This window comes from Thermobia domestica, chromosome 7, assembly GCF_964235325.1.
Source record: "Thermobia domestica chromosome 7, izTheDome1.hap1.1, whole genome shotgun sequence".
NCBI classification, from domain to species: domain Eukaryota; kingdom Metazoa; phylum Arthropoda; class Insecta; order Zygentoma; family Lepismatidae; genus Thermobia; species Thermobia domestica.
In genome coordinates, this window is record NC_137460.1 from 37,818,155 (window position 1) to 37,837,234 (window position 19,080).

The following is a 19,080-nucleotide window of genomic DNA, read 5'->3' on the forward strand; positions in this document are numbered from 1 at the left end:
GTGAAATAGTAGGTACGTACCTCCAGGAAATACTTGTATAATTATGTTTTTTCAGATACAGATAGATATTTAAGACATTTCACGTTCTTTCGTCAGCAGAAATATAAATAGTGTAGTTGGTAACGATGAGAGTCAAACAGGGTGTAACGAAAATTATACAGTGGTTGTTTCCAGTCCATAGTGCCACATGACGAATCTGACAAGCGGCAATAGTATACACGTTGGTGAAGTGAACGATGTCCGATATATATATTGGACTTCAGTTTATACGTGATAGATGACGAGAACGTTCGTGTTGAAGGATGCCATCGAAGATCGATTCCTACGGCGCTTTCCGATGTTAAATGTAGTTTAGTGCCATTATCAACCATTATCAAGATTTGGAGGGAATAAGGTTCCATCATGTCGAAGACGGCATAGAACGTGTGTTAAATGAGATAACAAGGGTGAAGAGTGGGGTGATTTTTGTAGGTAAGAAACAAGCTAACCTCCATTGTGCTACAGACTGTACTAGCAAATATCCGAAAAATCCAGGCTCTTGTCATACGGAAGAATCCAAATACACAGAGATAGATTGCATAATGATATTAGAACATTCCACAAGAAAATTCACACATCAAAAGGGACGTGTTTAGGAACTCTGACCAAAACATTGCAGAACGTTCAAACTGTCAATGGCATTACGGGCACTACCTACGAGGCGACGTGAAAAATACAATCACAATGGACGAGGCATACATGTACTTTGCTTGCTACTCTTTACAGAGAACATGATGTTGAAGACTTGCAAAGATGGCACAACGAATGTAGGGAAAGTTGTGACACGGAATTCATGATCGTTGCTGATTTTTGTAACAATGGGAAGTTGCATGGTTTTGGACACCGTGTCGCCAAAATGCCAAGGCGAACTCCAATTATCAGGTTAATGTGACACCAGTTTATAGCTATGACATTACTAGTCTGTATGAGAAGGAAACAAATCGGATATGGTTGCATCAAGACAAGGCATTAATCATACCTCTCATTCGACGGTTCTCTTCCTTCAATAAACGACAAGAAATTCCTATCTGTGCTATTTCCTTCACCCATATTCCCAGTGAAAACTTCAGATGCGTCACCGATGGACTACTGTTCTACTTTCTCCTCAAACGAGTCATGGCACAGTGGAGACACCGCACCATGTCAACTTGAGAAAATCTATGAAGAGGAGTCGTTGCAACTGGACAAATATACACTGCAAACTAGCCTCCTCCAATGGAAATTTCGACGGCAGATAGTCAAAATACACGGGCATCAAATAGAGCGTCTGAGGTAGGTGCTTATCGAAATCGTCGCTATGGACCGAAATCAACCTCTGCACCTAGTTGCTTAGCATGAAACGTTGTTTTACTCAACTTTAGTACGAATAGGAGTTTCTTTTATCATTTATTGAAGGAAGAGGACTCGAAAGGTATGATTGATGCCTTGTCTTAATGCAGCCATATCCGATTTGTCTCCCTCCCATATCGACTAGTAATGTGATAGCAATAAACTGATGTCACATTAGCCTGATAATTGGAATTCGCCTTGGCATTTTTAGTAACACGATATATCTTATTTTCTCACTGTTGTAGAAATCAGAAAGGTTCATGAATCCCTTGTCACAACTTTCCCTACACTCGTGATGTCATCTTTACATGTCTTCAGTATACTTTTAGTTAAAATAGTTAACCCGGAAATTAAACTATTTGTGGTACCTTCCTTATATGCACTAGGGATGCAGAAATAATAAAACAGTCTTAGCTTACTATACCATCTATAAGTGAATAGATGATATTTTTTAAAGTTATTACCATCCTTTATCAGAAGGTACAATGAAATATTTTGAAAGCTTTGGAGAGAAAATGAACAATCAAAATTTTAAAACTGAGCAATAACGAGCAGATTTTCAGCAAAATTATTGAAGAAATTACATTCAATCATACACCATGGATACGATTAGGTAAGATTATTTTGTTATTTTTAAACCACGGTAGTCTTGGTTTGTGCATATGTACTTGGATTTTGAATGGGGTCTGTTCAAAATAACTCTCTCAAGTATGAGCCAGATACGATAAAGGCTATATAAAATTATGGGTCATCAAAACCTGTGGCACATTCTATATCTTCATGTTACAAGAGCTTCTTACAAGTCGTCGATTATAAAAAAATAAATAGTATTACAACAACACGAAGATTAATTGTAAATATCACATAAGTGTTATTAAGTTATCATATGGAGCTTCAATTTTATGCTGCATACAATTATTCCACAATGGTATTATTTATCTTGTACCTTCTACAAAATACGCCCCGACTTCCATTCAGTAATCATATACTATACAACCGTATAAGAATGGTGTAAAAGCTCATTTGCTACACTGATTATCATCCATTATGGTTAAAAGACTGACTTTAACACATTCGTAAGAAATAAACTAAAATGCTTCTGATCTTTGGTTTATTATACATCTCCAGTAGTACTCGATCAAACCTGCTTTCGAAGTGCTTAAATCGCTGCTTAGAATTAAGTAAACGAACAATATTCCGATGATCAATATTGCTCTATGTGCAAATGTCTTCGCTTCATCAATCATTTGCTGACTTTGCTTCGCACCATGATGAGGATATTTTTTTTCTAGGTTTAAGTCATCTTGCTATACCCTTAAGAATATATCTTCAACATTTACCTGCAAATAATAGAAGACAAAATATAAGTTACTCGGTTTATTATTATTATTATTATTATTTTAAAGAAAATAATCTTAACTAAAGGTCTTTATTACACTTCCTGATCACTTCTTTGAACTTCAGTACAACTTCAGACATTTTCAAAAATTTATAATGGAAATCATATAGCATCTACAAAATGCTACGAGGGTAAGTCAAAAATTATGCGTAATGTAGCTATAACTTTTCTTACATTATTCATAGCTGACCTCTGTCCTAGTTTATTTTATTGTTTGCTGTTGTGGTCATGCTATGAAAGTTTTATATTAATTCCTCTATTTATCTTCTGTTTGTTGTAGATAGATCATGACCACTCCATTCGACGCTTGCACCAAAGAGGAATAACGAGCAGTGATTCAATTTTTATGGTCGGAGGTTTATCAGGGCCGCAATCCATCAAAGAATTTCGGCAAGAATTTCGGGAACAAGTGTCTTGCCACAATGGAGTATGTACGAATGGACTGAAAAATTCAGCAATGATCGCACAAGTGTTACGCACGAGGAAGGAGCCGGACGAGTGACTTTACGAATTTCAAGTCTGTTGTGGATGATTTCGTACGCTGAACCATGACTACTATCCAGATGATGTGCCACTTCATCGACAGTCACTCGTCTGTCTAACAGAGCCATGTCACGTCACTGCTTGTTGTTCCTCTTTGGTGCAACCTTCTAATGGAGCGGCCATGATCTATCTGCAACAAACGGAAGACAAACGGAGGAATTAGGATCAAACTTTCACAGCATGACCACAACAACATAACAATAAAATAAACAAGGACAGATGTCAATATGTACAATCAGCGGCAAAAAACCTGCAACATAATCATGTAAGTTTATTGTGAAATGACGAAGTCTTTTGCTCCAAAATAAGTGTTCACGGGAGGACGCCGAGGTTTATCCTGGCGTGATTCGTGCCACTTAGACGTTATGTTGATTCCCTGTGCTGTTAGGCGTAGTATCACAATAAACTTACATTCTCATGTTGCAGGTTTTTTGCCGCGGATTGTACAATGTAAGAGAAGTTATAGGTACACTCATGTCCAAAATTATTGTCGCGTGTCTATAAATATGTTGTTCTAGGAATATAATTTGATAACGAATTCGCCCGGTATTTCTTATAATGTTAGTATGTGTATAATCGGCAAAGACATGTATGTGGCAAATTTCATGTCAAAAGAGCAGTAAATACGAATAATAAAACGAAACTAAAATTTGCTTGTCCATTTAGCAACATTTTATTTTACTCATTATAATTTTCGTATTTATAATTCTTTTCCTATGAAATTGAACACAAATATACATTTCCCGATTATACACCTAGTAACAGTACTAAAAGTACCTTGAAAAATCATTACCAAATTATATTCTTACAAGAAGACAGTTATAGATATGCGACAATAATTTTGGACATGAATGTACATAGAGACTAATTTTTAACTTAGCCTCGTACTAAAGGCTTGAAAGTTACAAATATATATGTAATACAGTAGAAAAGGGAGCATAGTGAAGATACAAAAACTCAATCTGTACTAAACTCAACCTTTTATGATTTCTATCATATAAATATTGTCTAGACACTGTCCATTTTTAAACAACAGGAAAGTTGTCTTCGTCCGTACTTGAGGGAGATATGAACCATAACTACAAAAGGGACATCACAAAAGTGAAACTAAAATAAATAAGTACAGTAAAAAAATAAAACCAGTTCCGAGTCCCAATTGCAGGAAAAATCGTCTATTAACCCTTACAATAATACGCATGGCAATTTACAATATAGCTAACGAACTCTTCATTATTTACTTTCTTATGGCTCGATTAACGTTTAACAGTACACATTAAACTCTCACTAATCTGGTACAAAGAATAGTGCTGCATTATCGAAAGTGCCCCAGAGTGCTTCGAGGGTAAATCAATAATTATGCGCAATGTTGCGTATTGTTATGTTGTTATGGTCATGCTAAGAAAGTTTTATACTAATTCCTCCATTTGTCTTCATTCATGGCTGCTCCACTAGAAGTTTGCACCAAAGAGGAATAACGAGCAGTGATCCGGTTTTTTTGTGGTCGGGAGGTGGGTGTATCAGGGACCGCAATCAATCAATGACTTTCGGCACAATACGGAAACATTGTATTGACGCAACGGAGTGTCTACGAATAGATTGAAATTTAAAAAACGCACGAGGAAGGAGCCGTAGATAGTGGAAGAGCTCGTTGTTCCTCTTTGGTGGAAATTTCTAATGGAGCGGCCATGATCTATGTACAACAAAAAGAAGAAAAATTGAGAAAGTAGCATAAAACTTTCATAGCATGATCACAATAGAATAACAACAAAATAAACGATGACAGAGATCAGTATAAACAATATAACAAAAGTTATAGCTACATTGAGGATTTTTTATTTACCCTCGTATAATTACTGCTTCAGTTTCAAATGTGTCTCCAATACTGTTTTGCTCCAAATATTTGAACTACAAAGCTAGACGAATGACTGCTCAATTCCGTGAATAATCGGACTGTGACAATTTTTGTTTTGCTGAAAATTGATTCGCTGTTGCTTTTATTATTATTATTATTATTATTATTATTATTATTATTATTATTATTATTGAGCCATCCGAAACCTTTTTATTTTTCCAAAAACTCATTCATTATTTTCATTTTTGTTTTGTAGGTCAACAGCATCAAAACGACTGACTAAAAAATCGAATTTTACATACAGATGTGGTAATGACTAAAATCACAGAGCTGACCGAAAATATAGACTGAAAATACAATATCTCCGAGGTACAAAAGTAAGTCTACAGACACTTAACGTTTAACAAGTTTGTGCTATGCGTATTTGTTCTACGAGGGAAGGCTAGAAAGTTAGTACCCTCACTATAAAAGAGATGTGCTGATAATGTAAAAATCTGCATCATGATAGGTTGGCATCTCAATAATGTGTGTGCTAATTTGTGTTTTTACAGGTCCTGTTGAACTTACGTTACAGCCACAGAATAGGTAGCAGCACAAACGATACAAGAGATAACAACTGTATATGATGAGAAATGCCTAACTTCTAATGACACAGTGAAGCGCTGGAAGAGAATATTCAAATGTGGTCGTACAATCTACAGGATGACCCAAGAGAGATAATCATCCCTCAATGGCTACAGGCTTAAGTGTGGTGGCAAAAGTTAGAGCTAATAGTGATGGAAGATCGACATGTAACTATCACTGTTTAGCTAGGAAGGTGAAAATAGTAGGAAGTCCACCCACACCATATTGCATGCCATACTGCGTCTGAGCAAGCTGGCAGTATTTTAATGTCCAATGTAATGTGGGTCCCTATCACAACGGCATGGCGGGTCCTAAGTTGTGAATCGAGAAGACGGCACCTAGAAACAGAGGTTAGCTGCGAATATAATTGAATAAGCAGTTGCAAACAGACGGCAAGGAGTAGCCCTCCAGCTTGGGGGTTTGGTGTGAGGCTAAAAAAAACTCATCCTGTAAAAAAAGTCACTTGTTCAGAAACATTCATAGAAGCCTCGAACCCCTTTTAACTTGGCACGACCTTAGCTAAGTAAAATTAACATGAGATTTAGAACATAGAATATAAGAACTCTATAGAGCAACCATGTTAAAATCCGCAACAAGTGAGTTAGAGAAATATAGGATGGATCTAATAGGAGTTCAGGAAGTTAAATGGGAAAGAGAAGGTGCTGTGCAGTCCGGAAATTTTATGTTCTTTTACGGAGATGGAAAAAAAAATATCAACTAGGAACATGCTTTTTCGTTCACAAACGAATATCAGCAAATTAACAGATTGAATTTGTTAATGACAGACTCTTTTATTACTCTTAAGGATCGGTGGTGTGATATTATTGTTTTAAATGTACATGCTTCAACAGAAGACAGGGATGACGATATAAGACAGTTTTTACGAAAACGGGTATTCGACCGATTCCCGTGATACTGTATGAAAATTCTGTTAGGAGATGTCAATGTAAAGGCAGGACGAGAGGATATTTTCAAATTATAATAGGGAATGAGTCTGCATAAGTAATGACAGTGATGAAATGAAATGAATGAAATGGTGGAATGAAGAAAGTGGGAGGAAACGGAAGAATCCCGAGAAAACCCACGAGCACGGTGTTTGTCCACCACAAAGTCCACACGGCGCGAGCTGGGATCGAACCAGGGACCCCAAGCACCGGAGGTGAATGCTCTACCACCCACCGCGCCCCCCGTAATGACAATGATGTTAAACTCGTAAACTTTTCAAACCCTTATCGTGAAGAGTATAAAATTCCCGCATCGTGACATTCATAAATATAGTACCTCGACTTCACCAGATGGAAAAAAACATAATCAAATTGATCACATTTCAGTAAACTGAAAAAGACAGCATAATTAATATTCGGTCATTTAGAGAAGCTGACAGTGACACTGATCACTACCTAGTAGCAATGATAACAGGGAGATTATCGTTCAATAAAGGAAATACTCAACACCTTATGACGGACGAAATTAGAGGAGAGCCACACGAGGGAGGAACACTGAAATGTCGAATAGATTCTCGGGTTTTAGAAGGTTCGGAAGGCACTAGTGTTGAAGATACTTGGGATGAAATTAGGGATAACATTAAAATTTCAGCAAAAGAAAAATTGAGGCACGCGGAAAAACGAAATAAATGAAAATGATATCTTTCAGATTTACGTCCCACAGTTATGATGTGAAAGCTAAGGGAGACGGTGATGATAAATGAATGAAATTGTGGAATAAAGGAGGAAACTGGAGAACCCCAGAAAACCCACGCACACGGTGATTGTCTACCACAAAGTTCACTTGGCGTAAACTGGGATCGTTCAGGCACATGGAAATACGTAGGACAAACTATGGTTCCACTAGGAATGCACTAAATTAGCAGAGAACAGAAAACAGGCAAAACTGCGTTGGCCACAAAATCCGAACGATATAACTACACAACATTTCGTTGACATTAGGCGGGAAACTTACAGAACTTTTAGAACAAAGAAATGCCATTTTTGAAAAGATAAAATTAATGAATTTTCAGATAGCAGTACAAACAAAAACATTCCGGACCTGTATAAGAACATCAACGAATTTAAGAAAAACTATCAACTTTGCGCTTATATATTAAAGAAAGCCGACGGAACAATTTTCACTGACACAAATAGCACTTTGAATAAATGACAGATTTTTTTTTTTGACGATTTACTAAACACGCAGCCAAACACTAATATTCATGGAGAAAAGAAAATGTACACAGCAGAATCGTATATTCCAGAGCCTAACCGAACAGAAACAGAAACTGCTATAAAGAAATTGACGAAATACAAATCTTCGGGTGTATACGAAATTTCGGCTGAGTTAAATTTAGCTGGAGGGGAAAAATTGTGGAACGAGATACAAAGTCAATCTCCTTGTCTGTAACAAGGAGGAATTGCTACAAGAGTGGAAATAATCAATCACTGTTCCAATTCACAAGAAAAGCGACAAAATTATTGTAATAATTATCAAGGCATTTCTCTTCTGCCAACATCCTATAGGATTCTCTCAAATAATCTGTTAGCAAGATTGGCCCCATACGCAGATGAAATTATTGGAAACTATCAGTGCGGATTTAGGCGAAATCGATCAACTATTGATCAGATGTTTACCATTCGACAAATACTCGATAGAAATGGGAATACACTACCTTGATACATCAATTATTTACTGATTTTAGAAAGGCCCATGAGTCGGTTAGGAGAGAAACATTGTACAACATTCTTACAGAATTTGGAAAACTGAAAGAAAGGTTAATTGAAATGTGTTTCGATGAATCCCAGAGAAAAGTCCGAGTAGGAAAATACCTGTCTACGAGCTTTTACGTCGAGAATGGCTTGAAACAAGGAGACGCGTTATCGCCATTATTATGCAATTTTGTTCTGCGGTACGCGATAAGAAAACCAAAGATAGCAACTAGGGCCTAGAGCTGAATGCTCTTCACCAGGTCACGGCGTATGCTGTTGTGAATCTGATAGGGGATGATAGAACAACAGAAAGAAATGCAGAGGTCTTACGCTTGCAAGGACATGGGTTTAGGAGTAAATGCAGAGAAAACTAAATACATGGAAATTCGTCGGGATCGTAATACGGCAAATTATTGATGCGTTAAAATATCACATACTTTTGATAAAATGGATACTTTCAAATATCTAAGATCAATATTAACAGACCAAACCCATATCCACGAAGAAATGTTGACTGAAAGCAGGGAATTCATGTTATTATTTAGTTCAAAATCTTCTGTCGAGGAATTTGAAGCGTAAAATATATAAAAGATAATCATGCCTGTTGTGCTGTATGATTGCGAAACATGTTTGCTTACTCTGAGGGAAGACCGCAGACTGAAAGCATTTGAGAATGAACTCCTGAGGCGAATATTAGGGCTCATGAGGAACGGGAATGGGAAGTCGTGGAAACTTTATAATGAGAACTGCATAATTTATACCATTTGCCAAACACTATTCGGATCATCAAGGCTTAGGTGGGCAAGACATGTAGCCAGAATGAATGAATGTAGGAATGCTTTCAAATTTTTAACTAGAAATCTAATCGGAAAATGACCTTTAGGAAGACCTAGACGCAAATGGGGGGGGGGGAGGAACAATATTAAGATGGATCTCGAGAGAAACAGAAGTACAAAGTAGAAACTGGATCAAGTTGGCATCAACGGAAGTCAACTGAAAGCTCTTGTGAACGCGGGATAGAACCTCCGGGTTCCATTAGCCATACAGTTATGTAGTAATATTCTAATGTCTCAAAACTACGAAGACAGCAAGGCAGCTGTAAAAAAATGTTGGCATCTTCAAAATATTATTTGGTTTGTTGAAAAATAAGCTAAATTGAGCTGTCTGTGGTGTTTTAAAATGTTTATCTGTTTTATTCGTGGTGTGCGTGTTACGGGTATGCATGACATCACACCACCTCCATATTGTGGAGCCAACTGCCCTGCGTATGTCTAGGGAGCAGTATCAAAGTAGTCGCTAAATACTACTAACTCACTCACTCACTCTATGGGCTATAGAATCCGGAGGTTCAATGCCGAATCTTTACACATCTTATCATCTTAATCGTATTTCTTACATTTGTAGTCTTCCATACAATCATTAATTACAAAATCAATCTATCTTCCAAACTGTATCTTCATAAGCTCTACTTTACAAATAATGAAATCTTTGTTTTACGTCCCACGATTACACCGGCTAGGCCAAAGGAGACTGTAATAATGAAATAATGAATGAAATGGTGGAATGAAGAAAGTGGGAGGAAACGTGAACCCACGCACACGGTGTTTGTCCACCACAAAGTTCACTTGGCGCGAACTGGGATCGAACCAGAAACCCCAAGCACCAGAGGTGAAACCTCTACCATTGAGCCACCGCGGCCCCTCTCTACTCTTATAATCTATATCTTCAAAATCTCTATTTTAATCATCATACTTATTTGCACAGGCTATTTCTCATTACAACGCAGCAGTTTGTGCCTTATTTGTGAGCACTTTTTTGATCATTTTCATATCCTAACAGACTACAAATAACATTGTCTGGGGAGGATGTTGCTATGCTACTTGAGTGATTGACCAAGGACTACTACACGATCACACTGCAGAATGTAGCCAAGGAAGTAGATATTTTGGTAGAACACGCCCATTACGTAATGCATGATATTAGGCTACAGGAAAGCGGTGCCGAAATTGCTATCCGAGGACTAAAAAGTCATGCGATTAGGCATCGTTCTAATTTAGCACCAGCATTATCTTGAAAGGCATCCTCACGGGCAAGAAGACACTGATTCATTTCAAAATCATGGTCACAATTTCCTGGGACTACAGAGGTGTCCTGCTTGTGAACTTTTTGGAACGTGTTGAGATTGTAATGCTAACAAACACTGGGACACCCTCGCACATTGCCTAATGCCATTCGACGGAAGCAACAGGAACTACTGTCGGACAGTGTTATTGTTTTGCACGACAATGATCGTTCAACGTGCCAAAGATGACTAAGGACTGGCTGCGGCGTTATGGCTGAGAGATACTGGACCACCCATTCTACAGTCCCGACTTAGGCCCTAGTGACTTCCATATATTTGGCTTCCTGAAGCGTCACCTTGAAGGAACATATTTGCAAACGGAGCAGGGAGTGCGTGATGTCGTGACAACATAATCAATAACTCTGTCCCCCACTTTCTCTACAATGGAATCTTTGCATTACAAGAGCGATGAACATTTGGCTTGATCTTTGAGGTGATTATGTGGGTCATTAACGAACATGATATCCTCCATGTGAAAACAAGATATTTTGTTCTCGTACGGAATGTACCTACCTTACTTTTCAAACAAATCAAATAATAGGAATAATTTAAGACGAGGTACGTAAAGGATTTCCGTAGGAAAAGATCCAACACACGCATACACCTACTGAAAAAATTCTGAAGCAAATGATCACATCATTTACATGTATGGAAAAATATATGAAATTATTAATCTCAAGTTTCTGTCCTCTAAGTTGAAGCAGCAGCACAACACATACAAATAAATGAGGGTGACAGAGTTGGTGAGATGAAGAAAGAAAAAAAAAAGAGAGAGAAACGGATAAACCTCAGAAAACCCAGGAGTACTGTAAAATCCTCTTCAAACTCTGTAGTCTTAGATCGTACTAGGAGATCTCATCAACCCCAACTTGAAAGTTTTCTCAAATATAGAAGGTGGTAATGAATGAAAAGGTCCATTTCAAATGTGAGTTGTGTGAGACTGTTACTTGTGCCGCAACACCTACAGGCGTATCTGATATGGCAATGTCAGGGCATCAGCGCAGGCGCAGGTGGTAGTGTGCTATTGACTTCTTCACCCATGGACGTAACATAGAAAAACAATTAGGTGCGATATGCTTTCTTCACGCTGAAAGTTCTCACACCCAAGAGGCATTTACCGGAGAATGCAGGCTGTATTTGATGACAAATGTGTATCGAACAAAAATAGTGAAGCACAATTCGCGGCCAGAACAATTGCTAACTATCATTCTTGATACGACAGTGACTCTTATTGAAAATCCTTATTCAAAACGACAGACTAACTTTCCGGTCAGCCATTAGTGAGCCAGCGCAAGTGTTATAATACGGTAGTGTCCAGAACAATGCCAAGAACACACTGGGTTACAGAGAAAGTATGGGTCCAATAGTTGCCAGTGTTTGTTAGGGAAATAATATGTAGAACTGAACTATCATTGACCTATTTAATGGGATACAAAAATCAAGGTAAAAACTTCATTTGTAATTTGGTTGTCGGAGATGAATCTATATGCTCCCATTACCAACCGAAATCAAAACTGGACAGTATGCAGTAAAAGCAGTCACCAAAACCAAAGAAACATCAGTATGGTGAGCGTATTCTTCGATGACCGTGGTTCCTGCTAGTGGAGTTCCTTGCAAAGTGAACCACGATTAACGCAAACACGTACTGCAAAATACTTCATCGTCTGAGAGCAGTAATAAAAATAAGCGACGCTAAAAGATCAACACAAACAGTATTTTGCTTCACGACAATGCTCATCCCCACGTAGCAAAACAAAAACAGGACCTGTACCAATATTACATATTTTACTGCTTTGCGTGGACACGAAACAAATATTTTTTGTATCAGACAAGCAACTCTTGCCATGGCCGGTCGCAAACCCGTGCTGAGAAAAGGGAAGGGACCCCAGGTAAAACACCTCGTATAATGCATTCCGTTAATACACCCTGTCTATCAGCACCCTGGGGAAAAAACGTCGCTCTGTAGAAGCACGGTGCTTCCTTACAGTGCTCGGTTGCAGGGTAATGGACATAGGTAAAGGTGTTGATGAAAATTCCTTACCGAGGGAGGTGAGATGTCAGCATTTGGTGTCACTAGCCTCCCAAAGGAGTCTAACATAGAGCAATGGGCTCGGTAGTGTATGTCATATCTCACAGCCAAGTTGATCGGAGAGAGGAAGGCAATTATTACAACCCTTACTAGGGGAGAGCGATTGGTGCTTCCCAAATGGCAATATCTTTCTGGTATAGATGGTCTACATCAGATACTGGTTCTGGTGTATATCTTCTGTAAAATGAGGTAGGCAGGCCATTTAACACCCTGTTGAATCCTACCGGGAAGTGAAAACGTTCGGGATATCTCCCATATGGGTGAGTAATGTGTACCTTTGGGTCCAGAGAATGAAGGTTGAACGAATGTGAAGTACCCCTTGACGCTGTTGAACGACGAGAGGTAAGTGGGGCCAGAATATGAACCCCCTGGGATAGCCTAAGAGTTCTTGTTTTGGATGGACTCTACCGTGCTGTGGCCATACCGTGAAATCGGTAACTTGGAGACGTACTCCAAGGGAGAATTGAGTTCACCTTATAATGCTAGGGTGCCAACCTCCTCATATTAGTAGGCCTCTACTCGCTAGGGAGGCTCCCACAACCAGTAAGTATAACTGGGAAACACTAAGACTAGTCTCGAGCCGTCTATTTGAGCCGTGGAGTCTAAAGGCTTAACCCATTACCCTCATCAAAAAGAGACAAGTCCAGGTATGACGATTGGTTAACCAATCGTACCTGTGAGCCGTGCGCAGAAGTGTTGACAATCATAAGGCAGTCATTAATTATGAAAGGTCGGAACGGTGAGGTTGGTAACCATCCTAAAACGGGTTAATCTGAGTATCTATATCACAAAGAAGTATGATAACGAAAAGCGAAGTAGACAAAGATTACGTACAATTACACACTACTGTTTGAAAACTGTAACACCCAGAAAGCGGCCTAAATGAGACCAAACTCTGAGGATTAGTAGATCAGTATACCAGCAATAAGCGATTAAGTTTGCAGTGAGATAGTGGACAAGTAGGACCAGCAGCGCTCTCGCTTGTAGTAGTGTTATGCTACGCTCAGTCAATGAAGAAGCCAAACGAAGTGAAAACATCAAAGCAAATGTCAATAAGCCTCGCCGACGTCAAAGAGCGCAATATCAGCATATGAGTACATTCAAACGGGGCAAAATGATCAGTCTCCGAGAAACGTGTATGTCATATTGCGACATTTCGGTTCGTACAGGGCAAGCTGTTATGACAATGATGCGTATGTGGAAACAGTACACAGACGACGGTGGTACGAGGCAGAGAACGGGTACTGGACCATGCAATGCGACCACAGCATGAGGTGACCGCCATCTTCCCACATGGCCGTAACAGATGTAGACTTTTGTGCGTCAACGGTTTGATGGTGTCGGTGTGGGAGGGACTAGTGACACTCCTGCCACTACGTTGCATGACCAGAAACCACAAACGGCTCAGACTACAATGGGCACGAACACTATTGCTAAGTGGCGAAATGTTCAACCTATCCTACATTTTGCATTCAGCATGACAGAGACAATGTTATAAAACAGCTACATATATCACTTATGAACCCCTTAACAGAGCCTCTAAAAAGCTCTGAAAATACGAGAGAGAGTACTGGTAAAGTTTCGTGCTTTGACTTGCGATCAAGTTTTCGAAAAGCTGACGTTTTGAACCTTAAAAATCCACTGATGTGCTTCATCTTCAAATGGAATTAAATTAAAGTGTACATGGTCTTTTTGTCCTCAATTCTACAGCCAATCTCTAATAATATGGTGTTTAGTCCTTAGCAGATTTGTCTGCTATTGAAGTCCTAAAAGAAACATTAATAGTTACATTATGTTCTCGAGTGCACTTAACTTTTAACGAACGAGGACTATTTCATCATGAAGACAAATTATATACTTTCTTTTAGTACCCCCCAGCTTGTCTAGTGGCTAGCGCGTACGCCTTTCGTAGGCCAGGTTCGATTCCCATTAGGAGAGCCTTGCAATCTGAACGAATTACGGTGGTTTAGATTTCATGTTAAACTGTAGGTACAATTGTCAAATAACCTCAATGCTGAAAAGGGGTTCTAAACTTCAACAAACACACCAATCGAACTTTTTCTTCCACAATAACTTACTCCGGTAACAAACTATGATTATAACTGCATCGCATTTTCGTTTGTATCGCCTTTCTATGTTTTGTGTGGCAAATGAACGAACTGTGATGTGATATCGCTTTAAAAAATAGCTCTTTACATATACAGGGTGGTTGTAAATTCAATATCTTTTTTATTTAGATTATCCTGGAAACTAGCATCAGCTCTAGCTGGCATGTAATACTGTTTACTAATGTGAGGTTCACCATTTACGATTTCAGAAATTGATCCATTGAAAACCATAAAGTGGCTGGTGTATACAGCGTAGAAGACAGAGCTAAAATTGCCACCACGTATGAAGTTTGGAGGTTGATGGTGCGTCCGGGACCGACAGAATGGCCTGCACGCAGCCCCGATATAACCCCATGCGACTTCTTCCTTTGGTGTTGAGCTAAGCAACGAATGTACAAGTTAAAACCAAGGGATACTAACAGTCTTGAACAAAATATCCATGAAGTGTTTGCAAATGTTCCAGTTGAGATGCTAAGAAGAACCGTGGATTCTGTTCCTAAAAGATTCCAGAAGTGTGTGGAAAAAGCGGGTGCACACCCTATTAATGTATTCGATGGAAATAAAACTCTGATAGGTTGTTTACTTTCTGAAATATTCACTGTTACAAGTAGGCACTGACTTTACAACCACTCTCTATGTATCAGTTTCTTCTACAGTGCACACAAAAATTAAAGGAGTTTGCTAATGCAGGGAGCACTGGTTGATAAAACTGGAAATTTCGGTATTTCAGAGCGCATTGTGTTACCAGATTATCATTTATCTAATCAAAAAATCGTTTTAAGGCAACGTTTCCTTTTCGAGCGTCACATATTCTACTTTTCCAAAATATCAAATCAACAATACACGAAACTACTTAAGAACAAATTACAATAATAAATACATTAACAACTTGCAAACCGTCAGTACTTAGCAATGTTTGGATTCATCGTATCAGTCATTGCATATATACCTGAATCAAAATTACGGAAGTCTTTGCTAAAATTTTAATGAAATTCTTACAAACGTATTTCTGATAGGGGCTTACGAAGTATTTTACGTTTTATATCCACCTTTTACCTTTATCCAACTTTGCTGATGTGTGAAACATTCTCACAACTGCTAACACTGTAAGGATTTAAGTTCCACGCAGAATCATATTCAGCAGTAGCGGTTCGTGGTCTGTACAAGCACCGGTTGCAATGTTGCAATATCAAACGTAGGTAGGTACGTGCAAACAGGGATGAATTCAGGGGTAGCCCGGGGGGAATGTCCCCCCGAAGAAACTCAAAATTTCAATCACAAAATGTAGAAATTACTTCACCCAAACTCCCCTTCACCCTGAGGAGTTTACATTCCCCCCCATGTGAAAATGTCTGAATTCAACACTGCCCGCAAGTGTTCCCCTCCCCCAGCATTCTTGAGTCTTATCCAAAAAAAAATCAGGAAATATGAAGGGGAATACTTTTAAGCTCTATTTGTATATTATTGATTAAAGTATTTCTCTAATATTGATTTAAAACAGAGGTTCAGCCTACGTTTGGCCGATTTCGTTCCTTCCCCCTCCCGGGCAGAATGGACTCACCCGACCTGGCTCGTGGCGTCCTGCAGTGTTGTGCAGTGGCTTCCTGGGAACGGAGTTGTTTCGCCGCGCGGACGACAATAATGCACAAAACAGGACCATTGTTATGAGTGTTGTGTTAAATTTGTTTCCGTGTGTGAGTTTTCGCTCTGTGACCAAAATGCCGCCCAAACTAAGCCGATTTTGGGTAGGATATGTTGCGGCTTTTTATGACGCCCACTTTAGTGTTTCTCTCATTAGAAAACAGTGCAAGAAGAATGGTTGCAACATCAGTTTAAGTGGAATAAAAAATGTTAAAAGCTCCACCATTTGGATAACCAACGAAGTTGCCTAGGAAGCGGAAATGCACCAAGGCTATCTCCACCATGCAGAGGAAACTTCGCAAACTAGCAATGCAAGAAAATCCGTCAACACAAAGGTGTATGACTAATCGTCTTGACGTGTCTTTGGGGACTGTGAGCCGGACATTACACCATCAACTCAAGCTGGAAAAAGTCATGAAAGCTCGCGGCCATCTTCTCACGGATGCCCACTAAAAGGAACGAAAGCGTAACGCCCGGAAGCTGTACGAACGGCATCCGGCAAAACAAAGGTGGATGTACGTCGTAACGCTCGATGAAGCATGGGTTTACCTTTCCGACTGCGGCAAACCGAGAGCCATCATGTACCGAGAGAAAGGCGCCAAGAACTTCAGAAGGTGGGTCCGTGTCTGTAAAGAATCCTTCCCAAAAGGGTTCATGGTCGTTACTGGCTACTGTTACCGAGGTAAACTGAAGATTCGTAGGGTGGCGAAGAACTGCAAAATAAATTCGCAGTCTTTTCAGGAGCAGATCATGTGGCCGATCTACGAGCATGAGATTCCAACAATGTACGGAAATGACGCCAATCTGGTGCGCATTCACATGGACAAGGCCTCATCACATACCTCACGATCGTCCTTCGCATTTTACAGGGAAGCAGGAGGCAAGTGGTATACAGGTGATACCTATCAATGATATACCTTTTAAATCTGCAGATGCAAATCCTATGGACTATTGTGGATTTGAATTGCTGAAGCGGGCTTTGGGAAAACTGCGTGTAACAACTTGGAAGGACTTTGAAAAGCAGTGCAAAGGGAATGGGACAAGATTTCCCTCCCAGTTCTTCACAGAAGCCTATTACAGTGGAAATTACGCTGTCGAGTTATTGTTAGGAACCAAGGGAAACACATCGAGCACTTACGGACCTGGTGTCATGAATTCTTCTAAATTTTTAGGTAAGTCGAAATTGGCCAAATGTAGACTGAACAACCTCTGTATATAAGCTATTTCCTTTTTTTTTTTTTTTTTCAAACAACCACTATCGATGTACGTCTATACATTATTTATATACCAAACTTCTACACTCATGTTATTAATACGTAGCATGTGCTGTAAGCCATGAATGTTGGCGTTAACCCAAAAAGAAGAAAAAAAGCAAGAAAATTGCATATATTCTTGCACGCAGTTAAACAACATTATTTAATCATATAAACTATGCATTATTTTAAAATGGAAGTTCTTTCCTCGTTCTTTTCGAGCTTCTAATTTTTCTATGACTTCATTGAAATCTGAAATGCTGCTCGTCAAGTTTTTCTGAATAGAAAGCATCGCTACTGCAAATATTTTCAGCTTTCTTTTCTTTAGGGTACAGAAACACCTCTCTCCTCCAACAATATGCATTTTGTTACCATTTCTTTTATGAATATAAGGAACAAAAAGTTCATTTTCAGAAACCACGTATTTTTGTCTGCTGTTCTACTATAAAGAAGCATGAAATCTTAGATGTTTTTCTTCGAAAATGAAAAAAAAAAATAATAGTTTAACATTCCAACAAATTAGGCTAAAGAAGACAGATGATTATTGAAAGTGAATGATTTGAGATTAATTTTTTATGTTCTCTGCCGGAAATCGAACACGGGATCATGTGCACGAAAGACACAGAGCCAGCAACCAGTGGTAAGATATTTTCTTCTTCGAGATTCGATCCCCCCCCCCAAGAATAGGATATTTTTTATTTTAAAAATAAAACTTATCCCAAGAATTTTCACCTTTGTATTATAAATGTTAAAATCTATTGACTTCGAACGACCACCCCCCCAAACTTTCAGCCTAGATCCGTCCCTGCTACCACCAAATCTGTATCTGTTCTTTGCGAGTTCGCGTTTTGTGAATAACTCCTTTCTTCCGAGCGTCTGTATCTCTCTCACCCTGTCAACTGAGTCAAGCGCTGCCAAGCGGAGGAATTCGTAGCTATTACAGAAGCTGTCCAGTTTCAGAAGGTGCAACTGCAAGCGGGCAATACGGCAAGATAATAGGAACGATGCAAGAATAAATCTACTTCTCCATGTTAAGAGATAGGAGCTCGCTTCCATATGCTCAATGTTACTGCTTCCAGTGGCAACGCTCTGCAACTGGAAATGTAAATCATTCTCTTTCTTTCAGTTTTTTAATTTATTTTTTAAGAAATGCATCAATACTGTTTTGGGCTCAAGAGCAAAGGTTTATTTTTTACTGATACACTACTTTAATACTTAAAAATAGTTTTAGTATTAAAACAAATATACGGTTGCGCAACCATGCAACATATGGTACTAGCCGCCGCTGATATTCAGCTGACTTCAAATTAGTTTCTCCATTCGGTCTATTTATTTATTTGCAGCCTACCTTTCCCTTATAGAAACGAAACTATGTTATATGG

At 39.0% G+C, this 19,080-nt stretch overlaps 1 protein-coding gene across 2 annotated transcripts in view; it reads right to left on the reverse strand.

Moving 5' to 3' along the window:
* Window positions 1-1,780: 1,780 nt before the first annotated feature.
* Prp4k (Pre-mRNA processing factor 4 kinase) overlaps window positions 1,781-19,080 on the reverse strand; it is a 117,059-nt gene continuing 99,759 nt past the window's right edge. For both annotated transcript variants that reach the window (XR_014132136.1, XR_014132135.1), the window contains exon 19: window positions 1,781-2,708. The gene's annotated coding sequence lies outside the window, so the exon portion shown is untranslated. The remainder of the gene's footprint in view (window positions 2,709-19,080) is intronic.